The sequence below is a fragment of the Marmota monax genome, unplaced genomic scaffold (assembly GCF_021218885.2).
Source record: "Marmota monax isolate L192 unplaced genomic scaffold, Marmota_monax_Labrador192_F-V1.1 WCK01_AAM20220418_F8-fsc00051, whole genome shotgun sequence".
Taxonomy (NCBI): domain Eukaryota; kingdom Metazoa; phylum Chordata; class Mammalia; order Rodentia; family Sciuridae; genus Marmota; species Marmota monax.
This window is the reverse complement of record NW_026695202.1, coordinates 4,518,235-4,538,459: the sequence shown is the minus strand read 5'-3', so window position 1 is coordinate 4,538,459 and position 20,225 is coordinate 4,518,235. Positions and strand designations below refer to the sequence as shown.

General features: G+C 44.0%; 1 long non-coding RNA gene across 1 annotated transcript; it reads left to right on the top strand.

The window, feature by feature from the left end:
* The first annotated feature begins 9,383 nt into the window (after positions 1–9,383).
* Positions 9,384–12,966, top strand: LOC124083071 (uncharacterized). Its single transcript, XR_006848602.2, has 3 exons — positions 9,384–9,902; positions 10,936–11,005; positions 11,704–12,966. It is a non-coding gene; the product is annotated as an uncharacterized LOC124083071 (long non-coding RNA).
* Positions 12,967–20,225: the final 7,259 nt, after the last annotated feature.

Here is a 20,225-nt window from a genome sequence, read left to right as displayed (position 1 = left end):
GAGCAGAAGGATCAGATCGGTGTAATTGTCCTCCTCAAGAAAAAATGGCAGGGAAGCCTCCCATTTGCTGGTCAGATCACTCTGACGGCTGGGGGCATGGTCAACTTCAGAAGGACCATTACAGAGAAAAGTGACCCAGGCCTTGGATAGAAAAATACTAAGTCTGGGTAGTGTCTTACAATTGCCACCAGGGGGAGTAAGTAGGCCAGGACAGCTTGGTTGCTGGCTGTGAAGGTGGGGAGGGAGGGGCAGGAGAAAGCCCCAAAGCCGGAGGATTTCCTGAGCACTATGCTTCTTAGGTGCTCAAAACTGCAAGGAACTCTAGTGGTTAAAAAAAAAAAAAAAAAAATTCTCTAGTACAAGCTGGAAGTCCCTCCTCCTCCAAAGCCACAAATAGAGGACTAATTAAATACCACAAGGATTTACATACTGGGTTACTAGGCAGCCAGTGAATTAGTTCTATATGCTTACACAAGAAAAAAACATCCAAGTTAAAAAAGCAAGTTGTAGAATCATGTGTGTATTATAATTCCTGCTGTGAAAATGACTAGAAAGATGATCATGACACTGAAATTGGTGGTAACTTCTGGAAAGGACTTGGGTGGTTACTGACTATACCAGAACCTGGGTAGACAAGAACCAACAGAAATTTATTTCTCACAGTTCTGCAGGCTGGGAAGTCTTAAGATCAAGGTGCTGGCAGATCTGGTGTCCAGTGAGGGCTGCTTCTGTTTTAAACAGGGTGCCTTTTTGCTGTGACTTTACATAGCAAAAGGGGAAGGGGTTTCTCTTGGGTCTCTTTTATTCCAATACTGTGTCAGTCATCTTTCCGTCACTGTAACAAACACCTGAGGTCTTTCTCTTATAAAGACAAAAGGTTGATTTTGGCTCAGGTTTTTGGATATTTCAGTCCCTTATCAGTTGGTCTCTTTGCTTTGGACCTGTAGCAGCATGGTACATCATGGTGGGAGCAGGTGGCAGAGAAAAATCATTTGCCTCCTGGCAGGGAAGAAAAAGAGAAAGAAGAGACAGAGCTCCCACAATGCCCTTTAAGAGCAGGCCCCCAGGGACCTACTACTGCCACCTTCCAGTAGTGCTAAACTGGGGACCAAGTCTTGAACACATGAGCCTTTGGGGGATAATCTAGATCCAACCCCTAGCAGGAGGGCTTCTCCTGCATGACCTAATCAGCTTCCAAAGGCCCCACCTCCTGATGCCATTGCCTTGGGGTCAGGATTGCCATGTGTGAATTTTAGGGGAGACTTAAGTATTCAGTCCACTGCAGCAGTATGTGTGAGTGTGTGTGTGTGTCTGTGTGTGTGTCTGTGTGTAACTGTTTTACTGAGGTATAACTGACATACAACAACCTGGACATATTTAAGGTGTACGATTGAATAACTTTTGACATATTTACATGTCTGGGAGGCCATCAAGACAATCACAAAAAAGTGAACATGTCCTTCACCCCCCAAAAGTGACCACACACACTGTTTGTAATCCCTCCCCACCATCCTTCCCTGTCTCCCATTCCCAGGTAACTACTGGTCTGCTTTCAGTCACCAAAAGATCACACTTTCTAGAATTTTATATAAATGGAGTCAAACAATATATGCATTATTTTTGGCCTTCCTTCTTTACTTCAGCAAGATTCATTTGAGATTCTCCCATTCTGTGTAGATATCTAGATTAATTCTTCTTAACTGCCAAAGAGCACTGCGTTGTCCTGCTGTATCATGATTTGCTTTTCCATTCATCTGCAGATGGATATTGGGTTGTTAGTAGTTTCGGGCTATTACAAAGAAAGCTGCTATGAACAGCTGAAGCTCAGAAAAACGTAAGGCAGCAGTGCTGTGGCCTGCCGCGAGGCCTAGCGCCCACCTCAGAGTAAGCTCCCTCTGCCCTTCCCTTGTGGGTCCTCCTCCAAACTCCAGGAGAAGCTTTCTGGAAAGCTTCCTTAGTTGCCTAAAGTGGACCCCCAAGGAAGAAAACAACCACCTCTGTTTCCTTCTCTCTTCCCCCACCAAGGTAGTTTATCAGACTTCAATGTCTCCTTTTTAATATCAAAGAGAATCATTAACTAATGATTGTCTGTTCTGGGGACCAAAGAGAATTTGTCCCAGCCCACCCTATATTCTCCAAGCCTGTTGAGTTCCCCTAAAAATCATCTTTCTGATTCTCCTCACAACTGTTGACATCCCCCTTCTTTCTCCCTATAGAAGTGAGACGAGTAACAGTCGGAATAATTTGAGGTTAGTGGGCAATTGCATACCTGTGATTTTCCCACCCCTTTGTAAATAATTTTTCTTTTAGTACCAGGGACTGGACCCAAGGCTGCTCTACCACTGAGCCACATCCCCAGTCCTTTATTATTTTTGTTTTGAGACAGGGTCTTGCTAAATAGCTCAGGCAAAATCCTCAAAGTTGCAATCCTCCTGCCTCAGCCTCCTGAGTCACAGGGCTCACTACAGACGTGCCCCACTGCACCCAGCTTGCATATTAATAAATTTATGTCTTTTCTTATATTTAATCTTTGTCAGTTTATTCCAGGGGACCATCAGAAGGTGGAAGGAAAATTTCCCTTCATCCCTACAAAGCTGTGTGTCCAGTTTTGCGTTTGACGTTTTTATATCTTTTGTGTGAATACTTAGGAGAGAGATGACTTACATTTTAAAGAAACTGCCAAACTGTTTTCCCAAGCAGTTGGACCATATTATATCCCAGCAGCAACATATGAACCTTACAATTTCTTTATATCCTTGCAAATATTTGGTGTGGTCAGACTTTTACATTTTAACTCCTCTAATGGAAAATTTTCATTCTTTTAATGACTAATTTATAGGGGGTTGGTGATATAGCTCAGTTGGTAGAATGCTTGCCTCACATGCACAAGGCCCTGGGTTCAATCCTTAGCACCACACACGCACACACACAAAAAATCGCATCAATGACTAATTTGTACATTTTTCATATTTATTTGCCATCTGTAGATCTTCTTTAGTAAAGTGTCTATTCAAATTTTTGTGAGTTAGTGACATTTATATTTCACTTTATACTTCCACAAAAAATTTTAACATTTACAATGAGAATCTCTCTTACAATAAAAAAAAAAACTAACTTAAAATACCTAGAGTTCAACAATAGCTACAATTTGAACTTTAAACTTAATAAAAGTATATTATACTAAAGTGAAGGCAGATCCCAATAATATCCTTAGAAGATAAAACATTTGATTTTAATATTTGGTCTCAAATGACTGGGAATAACTTCAAAACCAATACCATTTTTATTTCTATAAATTATTGCATTTGAAAGAGATCATGAGTTTAGATTCAGGGAATCTGGCTTCAAACTTATCAACCCTGTGATCTTAGCAAATTCTTAGAGGCTCAGTTTTCCTTCCTTCCTTCCTTCCTTCCTTCCTTCCTTCCTTCCTTCCTTCCTTCCTCTCTCCCTCCCTCCCTCCCTCCCTTCCTTCCTTCCAGAAATCTGACCTATCTATCATTCACCTTATTGGTTTACTTTGAGGATTATATTCTGTGTATGGAACTAGCAGGCAGCCCGTGCTCCACAGTATTAGAATGTCTATGATGAAGCAGTTTGATTGTCTTATGAAAAGTCCCATGCCCCAAATTCAACCTAAAGCTAAATAAAGCAGTCACAGTATTTTGTAAAGGAACTGTTGAAACCAGTGTCAAGGCAGCAACATCCTTTTTGATAACCAGATCACCACTTCTCCCCTGCCTCCATTTATTTATTTATTTTTAACTAATCTGAAGACGAGCTCTGGTTTGCGTTTGGTTTTGAAAGGTGGGGCGGGGAGACAGGAACAGGAAACTTAGGTTGAATAAACCCTCTGTATGGTATCCTCTGTTGGGCAACCCACTGACTGGTCTTGCAGGTGCTCTCGGTGCCCTAGAGGGTGGTGCAGAGTTAGTGCAGAGTTCATGTTTCAGGTGTTGCACACTGGATGGGTCACTGTCAAGTTAGGGTTATTGCAGTCAGTGTCGTCACAATTGCTATATATTGTGTATTGCAATGGAAAGAAACTGAGCTGCTACACCCAAAGAGAAGCTTTTGGAAGGAGATGTGAGGAACACCAGGCACACACATGGCTGGGAAAGGAATGCAAGACTCCTGATGCCAGGCCCTTGAACTTCTAAGGAGCCCATACCAGCAGGCTGCTCCACCTGCTTGAGACCCAGGGTCCTTTGTCCCTACCTCTGTTATAGTACCAATGACCTAGCAGAAGGGTAATTTAAGGATTAAGTTCTTAAAGACTGTTGTGTGTTTTTTCAGTTCTGAATCTCCAGCATCAGGCACAAGACAGGGACTCAATTAAATGTATGTATTTAAGTATAGCAGAGTAGTGCTATAGATTTACATGTTGAATGATCCCCAAAGGTCCATATATAAAGGTTTGGTCCCCAGGGTGACACTACTGGGAGGCGGTAGAAACATTAGGTAAAGCCTAATGGGAAGTCCTTAGCTCACAGGGGACAGCGGACACTCATTCACCTCCACTGGGTTGAAATGCGATCACTTGCTCTTAAAGGCCCTCCCACCACTGCCACATGGGGTCTTCAACTGGATGCCCAAATCCATGGGGCTACCTGATCTTGGACTTGAATTTTTAAAACTGTGAGCTAAATAAACCATTTTTTCGGGGCTGGGGTTATGGCTCAGCAGTAGAGCACTTGCCTTGCACGTGTGAGGCACTGGGTTCAGTCTTCAGCACCACATTAAAAAAATAAATAAATAAACAAAACTAAAGGTATTGTATCCATCTACAAATATATGTGTGTGTACACAAACACACACACACACCATTTTTCTTTACTAAGTTAGATGCTGCATGTATTTCATTAGAGTAAAACAAAGCTAATACAAAATGGTAGAAATATCCTGCCAGCCACAAACACAACAACTTGTAAGAGAAATGGGTTCTGCTACAATGAAAGGTCCTTTTGCTCCAGCAGGGCACCTGGAAGGATCGGGGCTGAGGTTGGAGGTGAGGGCTTGAGTGGCCTAAATGGCTGTGCAGAGTAGAGAGAACATGGAATTCAGGTGTAAAGGGCAGGAGGTGTAGGAAAGGAACAGGAAGAGGGAGAGGGAGACCCACTGAGATGCTAGGAGAGTAAGCAGCCACCCTAGAACACACTTCCAGAGCTCGTGGCAAGGGGTTATGTTTGGTCTTCCTTGGGATGTCTAAGTTCACCCTGAAGTTGTTTGGATTTCAGCTGCAGGAACCGTCTGCAGCCCTCTGGCATCTCTGATAAAGGCCACGCATTCAAACTACCTTCTAAATGTGGGTTTCCCACAGCAACTAGGAAGGGACTGAGCTTCTATCTGGGTCAGAAACAGAAACACAGGACCATGGCTTGAATGGGCTAGTTTGTGGGGGTGAGCAGTTGGGGGCAGCAGCAGTGAGAAGATAAACTTAAAAAAAAAAAATAGTTGCCAAGGAACTTGTGGAAATCCTGGGTAAGCCTTTTAGAAGGTGAAATTTGGAAATTTTCAGTTCTTTTTATCTTATGGTGTTGAGATATTGTAGCTGATAGCTAGGGTTCAACAGGAAGGAAAAGCCAAAAAAAAAAAAGAAAAAGAAAGAAAGAAAGGAAAGAGGAGGAAAGGAGGAAGGAGGAGAGGTGCCTCTCCCACCCTTAGCCTCTCTGGTGAGAGGCATACCTTGCCCTACTGTGCTCCACAGGTCATTGTGTTTTTAAAATAATTATTTCATTTTATTTTTGATTAGCATGTATTAATTGTACGTATCAGTGGGGTTTGGTGTGCTATTTCCACACATGCCTACAGCATGCACAGATCAAATCCAACTTCCCTTTATTCATCCCCTCAACATCCACCTCACCCTTTCCAACCGCTATGAATCACTGCTCTATATTCAGGTTGACTTTATTTTTAGCTTTCGTATAGGAGAGAGACAATGTGGTACTTGTTCTGTTTCTGGCTTATTTCACTTAACATCGTGCCCTCCAATTCCATCCATTTTGTTGAAAATGACAGGATTGCATTCTTGGTGTCTGAATAACACTCCATTGTGTGCACAGTTTCTTCATCTATTCATCTCCTGATGGACTGGTGGGCTGATTCTGTATCTTAGCCATTGTGAATCGTGCTGCAATAAATGTGGGCGTGCAGTTATCTCTTTGGTAGACCAATGTCATTTCCTTTGGATATATACCCAGAAGTGCAATAGGTGGATCATATGCTAGATCTATTTTTAGTTTTTATGTAGAACCTCAACACTGTTCTCCATGATGGCTATACTAATGTACACTCCCACCAACAGTGTCTGAGAGTTTGTTTTTTTCCACATACTTGCCAGCATTAAAAAAAAAAATTATTAGCATTCTAGCTGGGTTGAGAGTCTCATGTTAGTTTTAATTTTCATTCCCTGATGGCATTTTTTCCATACATTTGTTGCCCATTCATATTTTTTCTTCTGAGAAAAGTCTATTCAGATCATTTGCCCATTTTAAAATCAGATTTCCTGTTCTTTGTTGTTGTTACTAATTGCATGGTAAATTTGTTGCAATCCATACAACACATTTCACGGTTATCAATTGAAGGTTTGTGGAAACTCTGCATCCAGCTAGTCTGTCGGTGCCATTTTCTCAAAAGCATTGCTCTCACTTCATGCCTTTGCATCACATTTTGGTAATTCTTGCAACATGTCAAATTTTTTCATTATTATTATATGTGTTATGGTGATCTGTGGTCTTTGATATTACTGCTGTCATTATCAAAATAATAACATCATCAGCTTGGGCAAAGCTGATTCCAATCCTTGTGGTTGATTTTGAGGGATTCAAGAACTCAGTGGAGGAAGTAACTTCAGAGGTGGTAGAAATTGCAAGGGAACTAGAATGAAGAGTGGAACCTGACAGAGTGACTGAATTGGTCAATCTCATGACAAAAATATAACGAATGAGGAGTTGCTTCTGTGGATGAACCAAGAAAATGGTTTCCTGGGATAGCATCTACTCCTGGTGAAGACCACGTGAACATTGTGGAAATGACCAGAAAGGATTTAGAAAACTACACAAGCTTCCATAATAAAGCATGGTCAGGATTTGAAAGGATGCCTCCAGTTTTAAAAGAAGTTCTACTGCAGGCAAAATACTATCAAATGGCATCACATGCTACAGAGAACTATTTCATGAAAGGAGGAATCAATCCATACAACAAATTTCACAGTTGTCTTATTTTAAAACATTGCCAGAGTCATCCCAACCTTCAGCAACCACCATCTTGACCAGTCTGCAGCTCAGCATTGAGGTGAGATTCTCCATCAGCAAACAGATCATTACAACTTGCTGAAAGCTCAGATGATTGTTAGCATTTTTTTTAATCAATAAAGTATATTTTTTCCTGTTACTGTCTTTATCTTTTTTCCACATTCTTATCAGTGCCTTATAGATGGAAAATATGTTTAAATTAAGTACGCCTAATGGACATTTTTAAAACATAATGCTATTATTGCACACTTAATAAAGTATATGTAACTTTTATGCATACCGGGAAATTGAAAATCTAGCTCAACCAATTGTATTGCAATTTGTTCACTTTACTGTGGTAGTTTGGAACTGAACCTGCATCGCCGCCACGGTGTGCCTGTACAAACCCTGCAGAGAGTCAACAGTGGAGGGAAACAGAGTGAGCAGGTATCAGTGTAGAGTTTAGGGAGAGGGGCAGAAGTTCCCATGAAAGAGCTCGGTCTTGGACTGTGCTTGAAGGATGGATCTACTACTTCAAAGAAGTTTTTCTTCAATATGTAATTCTATGTATGTACAGTTACTTGCAAATTACTTTTCTAATTTATTCTCTTATTGGGATGGGTTATTCTCTTCTTGGGGATTGAGAGTGGGCTTTGGCTCTAAAATGAAACAGGGCAGACTAAATCCTGGCTCTTGGACTTATCAGCTGTGTGGCTTTAGGCAAGTTACTCAAGGTCTCTGAGACTCAATGTCTTCATTAATAAACTGGAGATAATAAAAAATAACCATCTTATAGAATTGCTGAAGATGTAAATAAAATAATCAAAGAAAGGGGCTTTGCATAGGCCTGGCATAAGAGAAATACTTAATAATAATCCGTGGTGTCCACTTTTTTATGTAAATTTATTGACTATGACTTGGAAAATAGGTTTTCCTCTATCAGTGATTTTACACACAAAGAAGAAAACCACAGTTAACATGTTGGAGTCTATCTTCCCAGTTTTCAGTCAATGCATAATTTAGGTGGCTTCCCCACCCCCTTTTGTATTGCCAGTCATTTTGAATATAAAATTTAAATCTTAATTTTCATTTAGTTAGTGTAAGAATTCTTTCCATCTTATTGTGATTTCTTCAGAAAAATTTTAATGACGTCAATGCATTAAATCGAGTTGGTGTATTATAATTTACTTAATCATTCTCCTATTGTTAGACATTTATATGGATTCCAATTTTATTCCTCTATTCTAAATAGCTTAGTAATAAACAAATCTGTACATAAACTTTTCCTTTATTATGTATTATTTCTTGAGAACTGATTCCCAGACATTAAATCACTGATGTAGAAGGTAGGAACAGTTTGTGATCCTACTTGTTGCCCAAATAATTCTGAGGCCTGTGAAGGAGGGGATTCCACCTCCAGACCCCTCCCTCACGCCTTTCATCTTCCCAAGACGAGGAGGAGGAAGAAGCAGAGTATGATTAACCAGAGGGGCGGGCACTCACTGGGTCGCCTCTGCCAGTGGGTAGGTCACTGGGCAGAAAGAAATCAGAGAAGGGCATCTGCGTCTTATTTCTGCTAACTTGTTGAATGCGGTCTGAGGGGAAAGCTGGCCCAGAGCATGAACTGCTGGAGGAAGCCTGGACACTCCTTGTGCTCCTTCTCCTCCCACGGGGCAGGCAGGCCTGGGACCCTCACTGGCCTGGGCTGCCTGAGGTCTAAGAGCCAGAGGTGCTTTCTGTCCAGGTCTCTTCCTCTGAGGCTGCATTCCCAGCACAGGTGAATGCGCATGGTGCCGTCTTTCCCTGCAAGAGGGTCTCCCCAAGGCTCCGGTGTAGGGAGAGGGCTGCTCCAGGGGCTCAGGGGCAACTGTGCAGAACATTTTCATGTACAGAATTTTGCTTTGAGGGAGGGGCCAGCTAATGATGTTCCCCTTGGATTTTGCCTCCCTTCGGCACTGCCTGGGGAGGTTTCTTCTTTTGTAAATTAGAGATTAATGATAAAAAGTCTCATGGGGGATTAAGGGACTCCCACCCTCTCTGGCTCCCTTGTCCTAAATTCTCTGAATTGTTAGTGAAAGAAGAGTTGGTAAATATTTGACAACTGGCTTAGTTAACAACTGGCTCTCCAGGAAAGAAGGAAAGGAAGAAAGGAAACAAGAAAAAAAGGCCCTGAGTTGTAGCGTTGGGAAATTTCCGGGCACTACTGATTCCCACCATGGTTTTAGAGCAAATGCTTCTACCAGGACAGATTTCAAGGTCCAGCCACTTAATAACCAGTTTACAAAATTCCTGACATTTAGCAATAGTCTCTTGCAAGCAAGAGGGAGCCCTCTCTCGCACACTAAGGGTGAAAAACCGCGGGATGGGATGATTCACTCATTTCATCAACGTGGGGTAAGAGCAGGGGCACAGACAATGACCTCCGCAAGGTGGGGAACCAGAGAAACTAAAGCCCGCAGGGTTCTCTCTGGAGACCAATCCCATGCTTTTTCCTGCTACAGATCCGCTCTCTCCATGTTTCAAGAGACGTGGCTGCAGGAAGCTTCCAGAGCTACCTCCTCACTGATTCACAGCCAGAGAAAAAGGAAGCCTTCAGAGCAGGAGAGAAATCCCCAGCGCAGCCCGGTCAGTCGTTAATCGTGCATCACTTTCCCCTTGGAGCAGAAGGTGGGTGCACTGCCTGAGGATGGCGGGGTCTGTCGGATGGGGGCCGGAAGAACTGTGGTCAGACCAAACCAGTACTTCCCCTTACGCTGCTGACCATCTGGGTGCCACAAGGACACTCCTCCCATTTCTACTAGTCTTCAAAGTGGCTGAATCAATGACAGAACAGAGGAGCTACTTCACATTACGTATTTTGGCATTATATTTTATAGCTTAAGAAAACTCAGCTAATTTTATAGGTAAAAAAGTAACCCACTGATATTTTAAGTGCTTCTATTTTTTTTATGCGGCAAGTGGGTTAGCAATATGCTATGTGTTACATAATCATTATTTTGTCTTCTGTGAATTATGTTCTTGTCTTTTGCTCACTTATCTTCTGGAGTTGGAAGTTAGTTTTTAATTTCTTCACTCAGCAAATATTTACTTGTCTGCTGTACTAGGCCAAGCCTCTGTAGACACAAGAAATAAATAAGATAGAGAGTGTTCCCATCTTCAGAGTACTTACCCTCTATTTGTATGGCCTTTTAAAATAATAATATATGATCTTTTTTGTCATATGTACAACAAATAATTTTCCTGTGTGCTTTCTGTCATCTTCAATATAGCAGTTTACATTTTTTTATGTAAAGTCTGATCTACTTTCCTTTTTTTTTTTTTTGGATACTGGGGATTGAATGTAGAAGTGCTTTACCACTGAGCTACATTCCTCAGCCCTTTTTATGTTTTTGAGACAGGTTCTCACTAAGTTGCTTAGGGCCTTACTAAGTTGCTGAGGCTGGCCTCGAACTTGTGATCCTCCTGCCTCAGACTCCTAAGCTACTGGTATTTCCTTTCCCCTTTTAACAACCTTTTTCCTCATTCTTAGAGATTCCATTTTCCCATCAACAATTTAAGAAATGATTTATTTATTTCTGGCTTTCCCTGGCATGATACTTTTACATTCAATTATTTTATTAATTTGTAATTTAGCACAGTGTTTAGCATGAGCAGAGTATTTACACTGGTTATTTCTCCAAATGTTTAACACTTCCTGCAGCCTTCCCTTCTCCTTGGATCTGTGTAGATGACAACAAAAAGAACTGTGATCAATGGGGACATGAGAAGAGGTATGTCAGGGTTTGGCAAAGGGCAGCTGTTATAGCTCTGCTTAGGGAATTTGGTATGGGAAATGGTGTGGATTGGGTTTGTCTGGAATATGGGGTCCCTACAGTGTAGTGACTCTTAACCAAGGTTGGGGAAACCTGTCAAACGGGGAGCTTTAAGAGATCCTCTCGCCTGGGCCCTACCATTAGTAGGTCTCCTATTAAGACAGAGGTTTGTCTGTTTTTAAAGTTCCTGTTATCCCAGTGACTCATGAGGCTGAGGCAGAAGAATCATAGTTTTGAGAACAGTCTCAGCAATTTAGCAAGACCCTGTCTCAAAATAAAAATAAAATGGGATGGGAATATAGCTCGGTGGTAAAGTGCCCCTGGGTTCAATCTCCACTATACACACACACATACACACACACACACACCCAGGCACCTGATACAGGAAATTATGGGAGATAAATTGTGTTAGACAAGGAGGGGAGCAGAAAGAGAGAGGCATCAAGGCCAAGGTGAACTTAGCTACAGGTTCAGGAGGCCTCTGGAGGATCTCAAGAGTGTGGATGTGGACCCAGGCAGGTAGGCTTCAATCTCATTTTTACCCCTTGCAAACTGTATTCTGGGCAGATTGCTGGTTCTCTTCCATTTCCTCTTTTAAAAATTTTTTCCTCTTTTTTTTTTTGGTTTTAAACAAACTTATAATATTTACCTAACAGGTTTGTGATGAGTCAATGGGAAACCAGCACCTGTCATCTGCGTGAATTCTCCCCTCTTCTTCTCCAGTGAGCCTTTGGCCCACGCCAGCCCTGCCTCCTCGCTGCCTTCATGATGAACGCACACAAGATATTTTCAAAGAAAACATGCCAATACAGGCCCAGATGAGAAACAGAGAGAAAATCGAGTTGTCCTTGAGTCCCAGAGAGCTTCAAAGGGGCTGCACCTTTTCAAAGAGGGACGTTTCTGCCTTAGAGAAATGGTGAGGAGCTCGACATTCACACAGGCCTTCCTTCAGAGCCTGGTTGCTCGGCAAAGGCAAAGTCCGGCTCCACCCTGGTGCACCTCAGCTGGGCCACAAACATCATCCCAGCCCCCCGGGTTGCTTAACCCACGAACCAAGGCAGCAGTTGTGAATAGGATGCAGCCACAGCTCTTTTCATAAAAGAGAATTCCTCCAGCAAGTTTGTTTACAGAGCAAAGATTCTCCCTCCTGGAGGGTGGGAAACAGCATCCCTTTTTGGAGGATCCAACTGCTTTACCTTCATGTCACTGATATCCATTCTGGGATTTGACAAATATTTATTGATATCTCCTCTGTTTGACAAGTCCTTTGGAACTGGCCTCTACAGGGTAATCATTTAAAATTGATTTTCATGCTGCCTTATATTATAAATTGATGGCAAATATTTATTTTGTGATTAGGTGCTCATCAGTATTCCTTGGAGGCCACCCACCCAGGAGGCAGTGTGGCTTGGCGAAGGGAGAGGGGATGTAGAATCAGACACATGTGGTCTGACTCTTGACGGGTCTAGATGTGTGACGTTGGATGGACAGCTCAGACACTCTGGGCCTCAGTCTTACTTTTCTCTGAGAACATCTTTCTAACTCGAAAGCCAGTGCTCTCTTCCTCAAAGAGCCCCTTTCGGTTGGGTGGACAGGAGGCAAGAGTTCATTGATCCTGGCAGACAGGAGTTGGCACAGTTTCAGAGGAACAGAGAGGAAGACTCCAGCAGGCCCAACCCGAGAGGGTGTGTTTGGGAATGAGAGTTAACACTGGGTTGGTGAAAGAAAAGTGTTTCTGTGTGGCACATGGATCACACCCCAAAAGCCCAGGTTGTAGGATAGGGGTTTTGGAAGCCCCTGGATGATGGTGGGGCTTGAATAAAAGCCTCCTATCAATAGAGTGCTAGCCTGCTTGTCCTTCACTGGACATTAGAGAAAATAACCAATAGAAAGATGGTGTTTTTCTTGCTTGAAGAAAGAACAAGGGGACCTGGGCTTATTCAAACAAGAAGAGCTTAAGTTAAAAGGTAATATTGGCTTCTTCGCTTGAGAAAGCCACAGAATTATCCTGTGTCGCCAAAGAGTCCCCTTTCTAGGGGACCTGAAGTCTCCTGGCTGGCAGAGGCTCAGAGGGGGTTCATTAGTGGCTCTCATTGTCTCCTACATACTGGATGAGTCTCCTGAACTCCCCAGACATGCTTGCTGGGTTGGAAGCTTCCTGGAGAGCTTTAGCTCATTTGTCCCGTCCCCGCTCCTACGCAGACACCTTTCAGAGGCTCATCTCAGATATCTGAGTTTCAAACAGCAGGCGCCTAATCCTGGTCACCATGTCCTAGGTGATATTCCAAAGCTGATGAGCATCCTGGGCCCAGAACCCAGGCACTTTCCCTGCCCCTGCTAGACATGGCCAGTAAATGAAGGGGCCCCAGGAACAGATCAGAAGTTACAGTCCAAACTCCTGGACTCCCTATCTTTTTGAAGATTGAGGAATCCAATCAAAGGGATATAATGGTGCATCTACGTACAATAGTGGTGTCACTTTAAGACCTACGGATTTCCAGAGCAAAGGCCAACCTAAGGAAACAAGTCTCTGATGCAGGTGAACTTCAAGGACAACCAGGTATTAATGGTTAGGGACAATGACCTGTGCAGGACAGCAAGCCCCAGTTCTTCTAGTAGTTACTAGTTACTGGCTCTTACTAGGTTCCAGGTCTTGGTGCTATGAGAGACACAGTGAGGATAATTGACAATCACAATAGTAACAGCCACATGTGCTGAGAGCTAGGCGCTGGGCATTGGGCTCATTTAATCTTTTATTCAATAAATAGAAGGGGCTCCACAGAGTACTTGCTAGATGAATTGCTCATTGACATCCACTGCGCACCTCCTTTCCCTTCTCGGGAAGGGACTTTGCTTTTGCTCTTTTCTCTGCCAAGAGGCTCTTCTGCTCCCTCCCTTCTTTCAGGTCTTTTACTCATGTGTCACCTCAGTGAGGTGTCCTTGACCTGCATCTCAACCCCATACCCTTCAGATCCTCCCCCCCATGTCCCCTCCCCCACCCAGCCCCTGATACTACTTAGCATACTGCTTTTGACTAATGGCTATTGTCCGGGCTGGGCTCTGCTAATCTCAGAGCTCAATGAGGACAGGACTTTGGACCACTTTGTTCACTCCTGAGATCCCTTGTGTAGGTCACATGCTTGAATTTGTTCAGTGTTTGAATTGAATGAAAGAAATATTTTCCTAGTGTCAATGATATACCCCAGATAACAATGTGCAGCAAGGTAGCACAGTGGATAAGCAGACAAGGTGTTGCCAACTGAAGGCCCGAGGCCTGGGAGAGATACGATATTAAGCTAATTATGCAATAATCTCCATTCTCCTGAAACAGAACACTCTGGGTGCTTGACTTTATCTTTCACTGAAGCCTCACTAGAACCCCAGGTCGTGGGTACCATAATTCCCAAATTATAGAGCCTATCTTTGCTTTTTCTATGGCTACAAATACCCACATAGGTTCTAAATTACAAAAGGACTGGACTGACTTAGTTGGCACACAGTAAAGATAACTGTGCAACTTATAGCTCTGATGGCCTTTGGATGTTTATTATTTCCCATGAATCCTGTGAAGTGTTCATGCTACTTCTACAGGGGTTAGATAACTTAACCAGAGCCACATACATAGTAAGTCTTCTAGATAGGATCAAACCCAGTCTGTATGCTTACCACTCTTCCTCATTCTAAAGAACTTTGAGGTGGAGGGACTAAGTGGGGGATGGAGAGGTCATCCAGGACTATATTATAATAGGAGGCAGTTGGGACTTTGATGTTGGAGGCTGGGAAGAAGACCTGGAACAAAGAACAAAGGCTTGCAGGTAGCCGTGGGGCAGGGAGCGGTAGGCCTAAGGGAGGCCTGCTCCTCCAACCCCACCCTACTCCTGGTTTGATTCTAATGAGGAGATAGGGCAGATAACCAGCAAGGCAGGGCCAGGATGAAAATCTTTTCTGGGAAGTATAGCCCTCCAGTTACCTCTCCATCTCATTAACTTAGGATTGGATCATCTCCATACACCCCTTCTGATTTTTTTTGGTTACATTAGCAAAATGTATTTATACTGTTATCTGAGCCTCTCATAAAATGTTGCATTTTTCACCAGATACCTCTAGTACTAAACTCTCAAATCTTTGAGCCTTTCTCAACATCCTCTTAGGTACCCTGACAGAGTGGTGCAGAGAATTGGCATAGCATTCTAAGTCATGTACTGTCATATCCATTCTTTCCCCACCCCCAAATTCACACCGAAGTCCTCTAGTACCTCATAATGTGACTGCATTTGGAAACAGTCTTTAAAGAGGTGATTAAGTTTAAAGGAGGCTGTAGGGTGAGTCCCGATGCAACCTGACTGGTGTCCTTTTAAGAAGAGGAAATTTGGACACCTAGGGAGATGTGAGATCACGTGAAGGCACAGAAAGGTGACTATTCATTTACAAGCCAGAGAAAGAGGCCTCGAAAGAAATTAAACCTGCTGACCCCTTGATTTTGGACTTTTGGCCTCCAGAAATGTGAGAAAATAAATATCCATTGTTCCAGCTCAGTGCTCATTTGGTGGTATTTTGTTATAGAAGCTTGAGAAAATGAATACACCATCCATCTATTTGTCCTTCTGCCCATCTGTTCGTCCGTCCATCCATCCATCCATCATATGCTGAGTGCCTCCTACTGTCCAGGCAAACTACCTTGCACTGGAGATAAAAAGGGAACAGATCAGTCTTCTGCCCTGAAACTTCTATTGTGGAGAACAGTAAACAACTAGTCTATTAGAATGGTGAGTTCTACAGCCTAGGAGCTGGAGGTGTAGCAGGGATGGGTACCTTATCCAGGTTGGGAGGAAAGGCAGGAAAAAGATCAAGGAAGCTGAGTTCCTCATGGGAGGGTAAATTAGGGCAACTGCAGGGAAGCTGGGTCTGGCTAAACACAGAGGAGGAAGGGATTAGAGAGAGCAACCAGGCTAGAGAGAGGAAAGAGAAGGAGCCAGATTTGGAGGGATTTTAAAAAAATGTTTCGCTAGGGCAGAGGCTCTTATAATTTCTTTTCCTGCCTACAGCACCCCTAAGGAGTGAAATACTTCCACCCAGAGCACGGTAAGAGGAGCCCTTGCAAAGGTGAATTGATTGAGGAAGGCTGGGATGTGGCTCCTCCCCTCCCTTCCCAACTAGACATTCCCACTGCTTCTGAAGTACCTGGGGTTTACCTGGGGTTTACTTACCCTTCAGGCCCTCTGTCCTCCTCTGTCTGTACATTTGTATGCCAGCTCAGAGAGTGAGTTTTAGGCTCAATTGCCTAGATTCTAGCCTGTTCTGCAATTCTTAAGTAGTGTCCCCTTGGACAAGTGGTCCAGTGTCATGGGCACTGGATATGTGCTGCTGTGGTGCCTACACCAGAGACTCACTGAAATGAGAGGAGGTAATGAAGGTAAAACTCCTGGCACGGTGCCTGGCATTCAGCAAGCGATCAGTAAATACCAAAGACCACAGGGCGTGTGTCACTGAAGCTCTCTTGCAGCCCAGCAGTGGCAGCAATCATCCTGCTCACTGTCATAGATGTCATCACTGCCACCACTGTCACCATCCCATCACCACCATCTTACCATCGAATCACCCCCACCGTTGCCACCATCATCACTGCCATTGTCATCGTTCCCAAGATCATAGTGCTGGAGCTCTTGGAGGCCATACTCATTGAGTTCCTTCCTTCCACTGTCCTCCCTCTTGGATGTCTTATGAAAGGGAAGGCCCTATGTAGACAAGTTTTAATAATGTGATATTTGTAACATTTTTTGAGCACTAGGCATCATTCTATGCCGCAGTCTGGCTGGGCACAAATGCCGCAGTCTGGCTGGGCACACAATCACGAGCCACCACACAGCTTGTAGATTCAAACAGCAACTCTTTATTCCCGAACTCACACCAGCCGTCTACAATCACGTTCTGGGGAAATCCATGTTCTCTGCCCAAATCCACGTTCTCTGCCCAAATCCACCTCCACTGGGCTTCTATCTCCAAAATATATTGTCTAAATCCCGTGAGAACTCAAGGGGAACTCAGGCAGCAGGATATGCCCTATTCCCAGCAGGAATAATCTTAAACCTTAAACCTGGAACCTAAACCGGGAACGCCCTAAACACTATTATCTTAAAACCGGGAACACCCTAATCTGCCTTGGTCCTTGAGCAAGGTCACTTACATTCAATGTCACTGCAACATGGGGTACGCTGGCAAGGAAATTGTCATACCTACTTGGCTAATGGCTCCCAGCAATTCTAGGCACTGGGGATAGAAGATAGAACTAAATAAAGTTCCTTTACATAGGGTGGTCAATGTGGCATTTAATTTGAAGAAGTAAAGAACCTTGTAGATACCTGGGGTAAAGTTGCCAGGCCCAGGGAACAAAATTCCAAAGCTCTGAGGTAGGAACATACTGAGGAGCAACAAGGAGGCCCATGTGGCCAGAAGGCAGTCAGCAAGGGGTGTAACAGGATGAGATAAGAGGTGGCAGGGGGCAGAACATGGGAACAGAGAGGTCACTGTAAAAACTCTGGCTTTTGTCCTGTCTTGGAAAGTCATCAGAGGGTTTTGGATAGAGGTGTGACATGAATTGACTTATATTTAAGTGAAGATGTTCTCGACTTTGTGCTGAAAACAGACAACAGGGCAGCAGGTTCTTGGTCTGGGAGGCCAGGTGGGAGGTTGTTTCAATAACCCGCATGTGAGCTGCCAGTGGCTCCATCAGCAGGTAACTCACCGTGGAGTTTACTGGAAGTGGGAGATGCCGAAAGCAATTAGGACGAAAAGCCAACTGTGAAGGAGAACTCCCCCCACCTCCATCCACCCTCAGTTTGGAGAGCATTTCAGGGCTCATGTTGGCCTCTGTGGGCCTTGTCAACCTGGAACAGGAGAAGAGGCAACCGGCCCTCACGGGAGAGCTCCATGCATTCTAACTGAAATGAGGGAAACCGAGAGGGCTGTGGGCTTACAAATCTTCACCCTATAGTCTAAGGTCCGCACTGTCCGCAGATTTTATGAGGCAAGTTGGGTTGGTCGGAGGAGATGTCTCTGGTTCCAGCTGCATTCCTGACCATCCAGTATACTCTGGGGAGAAGGGATGGAGGAGTCAGGAGGAAAAGGGAAGGAGAAACTCCCCTAAATGTGTCCTGTGCTGGCTCAGAAAAGGGGACAGCAGAATGGAAATCTCCAAAAGCCACTGGACCTTGCTGCCCTAGACATTCCCATGACCACTGGCCAGCCTCCTCCTCTGGGTGTAACCAAACACCACAGTGGAGCCCTACTTAAAGGAAAACACTGCTGCCTTTTTTAGTTCAACACATCATAGCGTGTGGTTTGTAAGCCACATATGGTGCTGGAGATCCAAGAACTAAGGATGAAAGAAAATCCTTGAAGTCTAGACACAGAAACTCTGTGAAGTTATACTTGTCCCTGGTGACTCTGCAAATTGTTAGCTACCTTTTTCTCATGGAGCCTTCCTCTATGTGTCTAGAGTCATATGGTGTCTCTCATTTAATCCTTACAACAACCTGGGAAAGTAGTTCTTGTAACTGTCATCTTAAAGATGAAGACACTGAGGTTCAGAGAGGTCACACTCTGTAGTCCATTGAGTCTGAACCCAAGTTGGTTTGTTCCAGAGCCATCTTAACCATCATACTCACTGCGCCCAGAGGAAAAAAACGGTGAGAGGGAAACACTGAAAGCTACAGTCCCCTCGCCCCACCCTCTGTTCTTCCAGGTAGAAGCACAAGCTGAGAATCCTTCCATTCTATCTCTGGCCTGCAGTCTGCCAGCTGAAAAAAAAAGCGTAGGTATCACTGAACTGTTCTCCATATCAGATGACTATTCTCTCTAAGAAAGAGGTTTATATAAATAATACGATCTTTAGAGATGCACTTCACAGAAGGGGTGACCCTGAAACTCCGAGAGGAGGTTAAGTACACTTCCCAAGGTCACACTGGTGGCAGAGCCAAGGCTCAAAAAGCAGGTCTCCCGCCTCCGGGGCCAGCATTTGGCTGGGCCCCAGCAAGCTGTTCTGCATTATCACTGTCTCTGCCCCCGACATGGATGACTGCCTGAAGGAGGATGATCTCTTTTGTGCACTAGAAATTCCAAGCACAATTTGAACACAGCTGGACCGTTTTTAAAGCAGGTTCTTCTGAGAACATTCTAATCTGCTGGGTTGTCCGTTTTCCTCTGCCATCTCTGTGCCACCCAGGTAGCGTCCTGTGCCCTGTGGAACCAAGTATTTTACTATCGTTCCTGGTAGCCACCAAGTGTGAGGATGGTCCTCTGTCTGGGGCAGATGATTATGTTATAGCAGGTTCCGCTGCAGGACCTGCTATAATTTACTCTGGCCTCCCTCACTAATAGTGACTATTGTAGCCCTCTGGCATCTGGACCCACTCCACTGGCTCATCTCTATATGCAGCACACACCCTTCATGCAGAGGCAGGTGTCCTGAACTCACCCCACTTCTGCCACAGAAATATCCTCCCTGCTCTCCTATGCAAATCCATTCTTTGAGGTATTTCAGCCCCAGAAGGACTTCCTGCATACAGCCCAATAGTTTGCTGTCCAAGTTCTCTTTACATTTCTATTCTCAACCTTGGGTGTTAGTCCTTAGCATGTTTCTTCAAATCCAATGCAGCTTGTTGAGGACAGAAACATAACTGTTCACTCCTTCCCTAGAGAATTTTAAAAGCATCTTATGTGAGATAAAAGAGAAACCTAAACAATGTGCTTCCTGCCTGCAAGGAGGGGAGTTTACAGACATAGTAGGCCTTCAGTCCGGCACACCGTGGGCCCTCAAGTTAGGTTTAACTAACACATAGTATGCCTTGTTGCAATTATTTGCTAAGTCCCATGAGAGGTATCAAGTGGTGTCACAGGGAAAGCATCAGGAAAGCAGTGGCATTTGAACTTGGCTTTAAGAACAGGAAATGTCTTTTCTTTTAAAATAGATCCGGAGGAGGATAGGGAAGAAATGCATTCCTCTGCACAAAGCCAGGCACACACCAGAGACCAGATACAGGAGGAACTGGGAGGGAGGTTCTGTCCTGTCCTAGCACCAATTAGCTGGATGTAACTTCCCTGGGCCTCAGTTTCCTTCACATTTGGAGGAGATTAAACCACAGTTTTGGGAAGAAGCAGATCTGTGTATAACCTTGAGCCA